The sequence below is a fragment of the Penaeus chinensis genome, chromosome 32 (genome assembly GCF_019202785.1).
Source record: "Penaeus chinensis breed Huanghai No. 1 chromosome 32, ASM1920278v2, whole genome shotgun sequence".
Lineage (NCBI taxonomy): Eukaryota > Metazoa > Arthropoda > Malacostraca > Decapoda > Penaeidae > Penaeus > Penaeus chinensis.
This window is the reverse complement of record NC_061850.1, coordinates 2,118,201-2,127,375: the sequence shown is the minus strand read 5'-3', so window position 1 is coordinate 2,127,375 and position 9,175 is coordinate 2,118,201.

Sequence of the window (9,175 nt, the reverse complement as noted above, 5' to 3'; positions counted from 1 at the left end):
CACGTTAGCGAGTCGGCATTGGTCGACACAGGGCCGGGCTCCCTCATGGGCATAGCCCGGGCGAGGCTCAGCTTGCATATCGGACTTATCCTTATTGTTGTTATCATTATCATTATTATTATTATTATTATTATTATTATTATTATATCATTATCATCATTATTATTATCAATATTATAACCATCATCATCTTCAATTTATTTTATTATCATTATTATTGTTATTATTATTATTATTATTATTACGAGTAATCAGCCTGAGGCACAAAACTCCATTACAATTAGCCTCCCCCCCATTTCCTACCCCCCCCCCCCCGCCTCCTAGGATCACAGCCCTGGAGAGAAAGTGTTCCAGAACGATCACCTTTCCGTCGGTCTGTCAAGGCTGCCCCCGTGCGGAGGTGACAGACGTACGATTCATTTGCTTCGTTTGTGTTTCCATTTGTTGTTGTTGTTTTTGTTTGTGTGTGTGGTAAGGATAGGATTTTTAGTGGCATTGTTATTTTTGTCATTATATTCCTATGTTGTTGTTTTTTATTTTATTTAAGTAATGTTATAATTTTGTTATTGTTATCATTAGCTGTACTATTTATTTCGAATTAATTCTTCGTCTGTATAAATTGGATTAAATTTCATTACAATATTGAATGACATTCCAAATTAAAACCTGTAAATGATCTTGAAAGAAAATATTGGCATAGGCCTGTTCAGGTTATAGGCCTAAATGCGGATATTCCTAAGGTATATGCGGCGTGAAGCGTTATATTGTTGAATGCATAGAGTTATTATTTTCCTTTTATTACTCTTCTCTGTGGCAGAATTGTGTGTATTTATATATATAAATTACACACACACACACACACACACACACACACACACACACACACACACACACACACACACACACACACACACACATGTATATATATATATATATATATATATATATATATATATATATATATATATATGTGTGTGTGTGTGTATAGGTATATATATATATGTATATATATATGTATATGTATATATACATGTATATGTATATATATGTATATGTGTGTGTATATATATATATATATATATATATATATATATTACACATTGCAGTACACTGTTTTGTGTCAGATTGTGATCTTTTATATTTTCATCATCATCTTCATATAAGATATTCCTCAAAATAATTCGACAAAATTCATTGGACATATTTCTTTATAGAACAATGCATTATATTTCTCACTCATGACAGACATATCGTCATCGAAACTGAGAGAGAGAGAGAAAGAGAAAAAGAGAGAGAGAAAGAGAGAGAGAAAGAGAGAGAGAAAGAGAGAGAGAGAAAGAGAGAAAGAGAGAGAGAGAAAGAGAGAGAGAGAGAGAGAGAGAGAGAGAGAGAGAGAGAGAGAGAGAGAGAGAGAGAGAGAGAGAGAGAGGAAGAGAGAGAGAGAGAGAGAGACCGACAGCGAGACAGTGAGACAGAAAGAAATTACACAAAAGCTGACACACAGACAGTCACATCACACCGACAAGAAAGGTGTCTCAGTGATTGCATATAATACACCGCACATGTAATACTGTTCTTTACCCCCCCCCCCCCTCCCGAAAACCACGTATTAAAATGCCTTATTTTATATTCTATTGTGTCTTGTGAATATAAGTGTCGACGCGGAAGTTCGACGTGGAAAAGTGGATTGTTTTCTGCACAGGCGTTGAAGTCGCTGAGTTTTCGTGATGTTAAGTAGATAGATAGATAGATATTTGTATGATAGATATTTGTATAAATATGAATGTATGTATATATGTAGGGATTCAGGTGGTTTATTTGGCAGATAATATATGTATATATATATATATATATATATATATTGCACTTTCCCTCAGGAAACTAGGTTTTTTGTATGTATGTGTATGTGCGCGTGTGTTTTGTGTTTATACATCATATATATGTGTGTGTGTGTGTGTTTTTGTGTGTGTGTGTTGTGTGTGTGTGTGTGTGTGTGCTCGCGCGCGCGCATATATACATACACATACATATATCAAGTATAAATATGTGTGCATATATGTATGTATACACAAGAAACCTACTCACTCAGCCTCCATCCAAACCTCACCCATTCGGAGCCGAGGCGCATCGAGCAGCCTTCCTCCTCCTCCTCCTCGCTCCAAACCCCATAGCACCCCTGCGGCCGCTCGCCTTGCCTCCGCGCGCGCCCTCGGCCAGTCAGTCCAACCTCACGTGAAACTAACCCAGATCTCGCCAAGACGCCCCGGGCTGTTGACGGAACGCGAGATTTGTGTTTCCTGTGTGTTTTTAAATGCTTTTTTTTTTTTTTTTTTTCTTTAGGGGGGGGGGGGAGGTGTTGTGTATATATAGAGATTTTTTTGTGTGTGTTTGTCGTGTTTAAAAGATTACTTATTTTAAGATGAATTTGGCGGGAATTTCAGGTTGAATGTTTATGGCACTGCCTTTTTTTTTTTTTTTTTTTTTTTTGAAGGAAAACAAAGAAAATAAATATTCAACAAGCGAATGGTATATTTCCCTAGTTGCGAATCAATTTATGAAATGCAATTTTTGCTTTATTATTATTATCATTAACCGAAACAGCTAGTAATATATACTCCATTGTGCTGTGTTGAAGATCAGGAAATATATATCCTTGACATAAGAAATATATCTGCTATTGTATGTTGAAGAAAGAGTCGAGGTTAATTCTTAAAAGAGATGAAATTACTTTGGGAACTTCTCAAAATACAGAATATCATTAAATCGGCAATAGCTTATCAAATATGCGTTTTATAGTTAATCTTTCGCAATCCACGAATAAAGAGTGCTCTATAGCCATTGTCTGTCTTATATTCGCTAATGAGTTTTTTTTTTTTCTTTTCTGTTTTTTTTTTGAAGAACAGACGGAAATGACCATGAGATTCGGTTGCCATTTCGTGTATTTTCATGTTTTGTTTTGATGTCGGTCAGAAGGTAGAGCGAGAGACGGAGAGGGTGATAGCGTGAGGGTAGAACGAGAGAGGATGTGATGAAAGAGGAGATAGAGAATGGGAGAAAGGGGAAGAATGGAGAGACGAAAGGGAGAGACGAAGAGATATAGCGAGAGAGAAAACGGGAAGAGGAAACGAGAAATCGAGGAAGACGGAAGAAAGAAGCGAGGTAGCAGAAAGGGAGGAGGAAGAAGATTGGAAGAGAGAGAGAGAGAGAGAGAGAGAGAGAGAGAGAGAGAGAGAGAGAGAGAGAGAGAGAGAGAGAGAGAGAGAGAGAGACACAGAGAGAGAAAGAGAGACAGACAGACAGACAAACAGACAGACACAGAGAGAGAGAGAGAAAGGGAGAAATGGAGAGTAGATGACAAAAAATATTAAAATGATCAACATCCTTAAAATAAAATTCTATTTCAAACAAATCGAAAGTGAAAAATTGTTATTTAATTTCCATTTCTTCTGCCGATTTACCGCTTACTGACTCCAAGACATGTCAGCTTGTCGAGATACATTTTACGTTTCAAATAACATAATAATGACAGTCACATTATCTTTCTTATGATGAGTTAACGGAAGCAGTGAAAGGGATCCTATTTTGAGACATTCTTAAAAAAAAAAAACAAAAAAAAAAAATCATTTGAAACAAGAAAAAAAAAATATATATATATATACAAGGGAAAGAATCTTAGATCAATTTCATTTTGAAAGCAAAATCGTGGCTTCATTTTTACCTCCTGGAAAAAAAATGATAAATAAACAGAAATAAAGTTTGTAACGTTATTCGTTCCTTGAAGTAAACACAAGCCATTCCAGCGCTGTGATTGGTCCATTATCAGCCAATTGCGGACAGGTAATCGCTCTGGCGCTGCTGGCCGAGTTATAGACGCCAGAAGGGAGAGAAAAAATGAAATATCGTTTATTTTAGGATTCTCTGGACGTCTAAAAGAGGGGAAAGGGGGAATAATGTAGACGGATGGGAATAAAAATGAAATACATGAATGGGTTGGTGTAAACAAATAAGGAGGAGAATGCTGGAACCGATTTGGTTTGCTTTGTGATATCCAAATACCATATGTTTGATTTCAATCGCATTTACGTATGTGGCTATTTATTACTTTTTATTTTTTTTGTGTACATCATTATATATTTACTTATATAATTGCTTTCTTCCGCTTACGTAATATCGGATCTATATTTACATATTAAACCATAAGCTGTATATGATATAGATATATAGATACATCAATAGACTGATTGTGTGTGTGTTCTAACATTAACGATCTGCAGTTTAGCGAAAAAAAGAACATTGAGGTAAGCATATGATTAATATAAAATAACATTTCCGGTGTTTCCATGTGGCAGCATTCTGTGATTGTCTTTATATAGTTTAAGAATGTAAACCACAGCACGTACATTAATGTAATCCAGTGATATTTGTGGACAATTATACAATCCTCTCTCTTTCTTTATCTGCCTTCCTCATTTTCTTTTTATTTCTATCTTTTTCTCTCTATCTCCGCTCTTTATTCCCTCTCTCTCTCTCTTTCTTCTCTCTGTCTTTCTCTCTTACTTTCTTTCTGTCTTTGTCTCTCTCTCTCTCTCTCTCTCTCTCTCTCTCTCTCTCTCTCTCTCTCTCTCTCTCTCTCTCTCTCTCTCTCTCTCTCTCTCTCTCTCTCTCTCTCCCTCCCTCCCTCCCCCCTCCCTCCCTCTCCCTCTCCCTCCCTCTCCCTCTCCCTCTCTCCCCTCTCTCCCTCTCTCGCTTCCTCTTTATTTTTGTTCACATTTATTTTTTTCCATCATGTGCAAAACCCTCCTGCAGTTACCCCCGGCCACACGCCCACAGACAGGAAGTGAAAAAGAACAAATGGGCGTGTGGGCGTGTGCGTGAGTAAGCTGTACAGCTGAGGAAACATTTATAGCAGTTGCAAATGCGAGTAATGGTAGTTGATAATGATACGGTTGCAATAAGCAGTGGTAACGGTAATGAACAATAGTGAAAACGGTTTTGTCTGTGATAATGATAATAGTACTAGTTATGATAGTGGTAACTGTGCAATTGCAGTAGCAGTGTAGAAGTAGCAGTTGTAGCAGTAGTAGTAGTGGTAGTAGTAGTAGTTGTAGTAGTAGTAATGGTAGTGGTGGTGGTAAGAGTAGTAGTAGTGGTAATAGTAGTTGTAGAATAGTAATTGTAATACTACTAGTAAGTAATAACAATAGTAGTTATAATAGTAATACTTCCAAGTGAACTGACGATAGCTTGTAAACGAATCTAACCTAGTTTCCCCATAACGGCCGATCAGAATAACAACAATTAAGTGTAAGCCATTCTTAATAGCAGCAGTTAAACAGGTCGTAATCCTAATAGCCGCTAGTAAACGAAAGCTATTTAGTGGTCAGAGGGAAGGGTATACGAAGATCTTAATACAAAAATGGTACGGTTGAAGTGCTGTGAAAAGTATGAATGGAAATGCATAATTATATTTAGATTTTTTTTTCTTTCAGTAGAATGAGGAACCCAGGTAAGCGTCGAAGGGGGAGAGATAAAGGAAGGAAGAGGGGAGGAAGAGGAGGAAGAGGAGGAGGGGGAGAGGGAGGAGGAGGAGGACGAAGGGGAGGAAGAGGAGGGAGGAAGGGGGAGAGGAGGTTGCAGACTGAAAATGGGAGAAGGAAAAGGGGAAGGAAGAGAAGAGAAGAAGGATAAGAGGAGGGCCTGGAGAAGGATGAAGAAAGGAGGAAAGATGAGAGAAGGAAGAAGAGGAGAGATAAGAGGAGAAGAGAGGAGGGGAAAAGAAGCTCTATGAGTCCGGGGAAGCAGAAGGAAGACGGGAGGGGAGGTAGGGGGAGAGGAAAGGGGGGTGGGGAGAGGGAAAAGGGGGGGCAAGCAACGGGTACCGCTACCGCCTCGGGCTGCCATCCTGTCCCAGGTAAGCTACTCGCCAGGTACCAACTAGCAATTGTTTTTCTATTCTCACTTCACAAACTATTTATTCGTCCTTTTATTTAAGATTTATGGTTTTACTCGGATTGCTTTACAATTAATGAATATGGACTTATAGTGATGTTAATAACTTGGATGAATTACCTGCTTTAGGAGGGAAAATAGGTAGAATATGCTATCGGGTAACGGGTTACCGGTAAGCCCCTTGTCCCGTTGAATACCTCATGGGGGGGGGGGGAAGTCGGGAAGTGGGAGGTGAAGTAGGGGGAGTGGGGGTGGTGGAGGGGGTTATCAACATCCCTCCTGACCTACTCTCGACATCCTTACTCTGTCCTCGTCGTCATATCCAGTGCTATAACGTTATGGTATTCGTTACTCGTATTTTTTTTATGGGGGTTATCGGTTGTGTGTGTGTGTGTGTGTGTGTGTGTGTGTGTGTGTGTTTGTGTGTTTGAATGTGTGTGTGTGTGTGTTTGAATGTGTGCGTGTGTGTGCGCGCGCGCGTGTGTGCGTGTGTGTGTGTGTGTGTGTGTGTGTTGTGTGTTTGTTTGAATGTGTGTGTGTGTTTGAATGTGTGTGCGTGTGTGTGTGTGTGTGTGTGTGTGTGTGTGTGTGTGTGTGTGTGTGTGTTTGTGTGATGAGCGTGTGTGTGTGTGTGTGTTTGTGTGTTTGTGTGATGAGTGTGTGTGTGTGTGTTTGTGTGTATGTGTGTGTTTGCATGGATGTGTGTGTGTGTGTGTGTGTGTGTTTGAATGTGTGCGTGTGTGTGTGCGCGCGCGCGCGTGTGTGCGTGTGTGTGTGTGTGTTGTGTGTTTGTTTGAATGTGTGTGTGTGTGTTTGAATGTGTGTGCGTGTGTGTGTGTGTGTGTGTTTGTGTGTGTGATGAGCGTGTGTGTGTGTGTGTGTGTGTTTGTGTGATGAGTGTGTGTGTGTGTGTTTGTGTGTATGTGTGTGTTTGCATGGATGTGTGTGTGTTTGAATGTGTGCGTGTGTGTTTGAATGTGTGTGTGCGCGCGCGCGTGTGTGCGTGTGTGTGTGTTTGTGTGTGTGTGTGTGTGTGTGTGTTGTGTGTTTGTTTGAATGTGTGTGTGTGTTAGAATGTGTGTGCGTGTGTGTGTGTGTGTGTGTGTGTGTGTGTGTGTGTGTGTGTGTTTGTGTGTGATGAGCGTGTGTGTGTGTGTGTGTGTGTGTGTGTGTGTGTGTGTGTGTATGTGTTTGTGTGATGAGTGTGTGTGTGTGTGTTTGTGTGTATGTGTGTGTTTACATGGATGTGTGTGTGTGTGTGTTTGTGTGCGCGCGCGCGTGCGTGTAAGTGATCATATGCATGTATGCTCATACGTGTTTTTCCATCTATTTCTCTCCGTATATATTTTTAAGTCGTGTACCTATCTCTTAGACATGAATTGTTAAGAGTATTAATATTTATAAATGATAATAACAGAAGTAAAAGCAAGAAATAAATGGGTGTTGCGCAAACTGCCAGACACAGATACTCAACTCCAGGTCAGGACAGGCAGACATTCCCACGAAGCTTCACTTTCTCTTGCCACTTCTTAGGCTATTTGTTGTTCTTGTTGCTGTTGTATTTGTCGTTTTTTTTTTTTTTTAAGGTATGATTTTTTTAATACGATTTGTATGTGAATTAGATGGTTTACCTGTTTACAATGTCTGTTACAATCTCTCTCTCTCTCTCTCTCTCTCTCTCTCTCTCTCTCTCTCTCTCTCTCTCTCTCTCTCTCTATCTCTCTATCTCACTCTTTCTCTCCCTCCCTCCCTCCCTTCCTCCCTTCCTCCCTTTCTCCCTTCTTCCCTCTCCAGTTCCCTCCCGCCCTTCCTCCCTCTCCACCTCCCTCCCCCTCCCCCTATTCTTCCTTCCCTCCCTCCCTCCATGCATCCCTCCCTCCATGCATCCCTCCCTCCCTCCCTCCATGCATCCATCCATCCATACATCCATCCATTAATTTCTTCCTCCCTCTCCATCTCCCTCCCTCCCTCTCCATCTCCCTCCCTCCCTCTCCATCTCCCTCCCTCCCTCTCCATCTCCCTCCCTCCCTCTCCCCTGTAATGATGGGTGTGCCTACATCCCTTTTACGAAAGACCAGTGTTCTTCCCCTAATGACAGCTTACTTCCTGTCATGTCATGCGTCAACCTTGTGATTGATAAGCATAAGGTCGCCATTGGCCTGTCTCGCCAGTGGTCAGCGTGCGCAGTGGTTTCTCTTTGTGAAGCGAAGGTTAGAGAGCTCGAGTTTGGTATGAAATTCGTGGCTTGTTGAAAGTATGTGCATTTGGGGATCGCCGTGGAATTGTTTCTGTTCGTGTGCTTGTTGTGCTTGGATCTAGGATTCGTTCCTGTATTTTTAGTTTAGGGTCATGTATTGATATATATATATATATATATATATATATGCATATATGTATATATGTATATATATGTATGTATTCATATATAATATATATACATTATATATATATTATATGAATATAATATATATGATGTATATATATATTATATTGTATTATATTATATATATATTACAAACACACGCACACACACACATACACATACACATAATATTAATTAATTATGTGACATATGATAACTTTTTTTTTCGGAAAGATGGATAGAAAGATTCAGAATAAGCCAAAATAGACTTGTTTTGATATGATTTCTTCAAAGATGTAGCTAGACTATGCTGGACATGATAATTCCAATGCAAATTATGTGATAATATCATAGCAATAAATGATAATGCAACATAATTTGAGATCAATAAATAATTCCCTATGTATTTGTTGATATAATTTTCTCTTTTTGTGCTTGGTTTCTGTCTTATTATTATCATCACTGCTGTCGTTATTATTGTGTTATTTATGTTGTTCTGTTATCATGTTGTTATCCTGTCACTGTCTTCCACTGGTATCATTATGTGGTTGTTATTATTTTCTATACAGTAGGTAGTAGCATGTGTCTATATTAATATTTGTAGTTTCCTGCTGTTGTCAGTAGTACATCGATTATCAGTATGGGCGAAGTGATGTATTGGTAATGACTATCATTATTTGTTTCATCATATGTATGTCTGTATGTAAATATATAGAATAATTTGGTTTCATTGTTATTGTTGTTGCAGTGATGTTAACTGTATCATGAATTATATGTATACATCATTAATCGCGGAAATTCTTATCAATTACGAGAAAACACCAAAGGAATAGAATTTATGAAATAGGTAGCATCACCACCCTC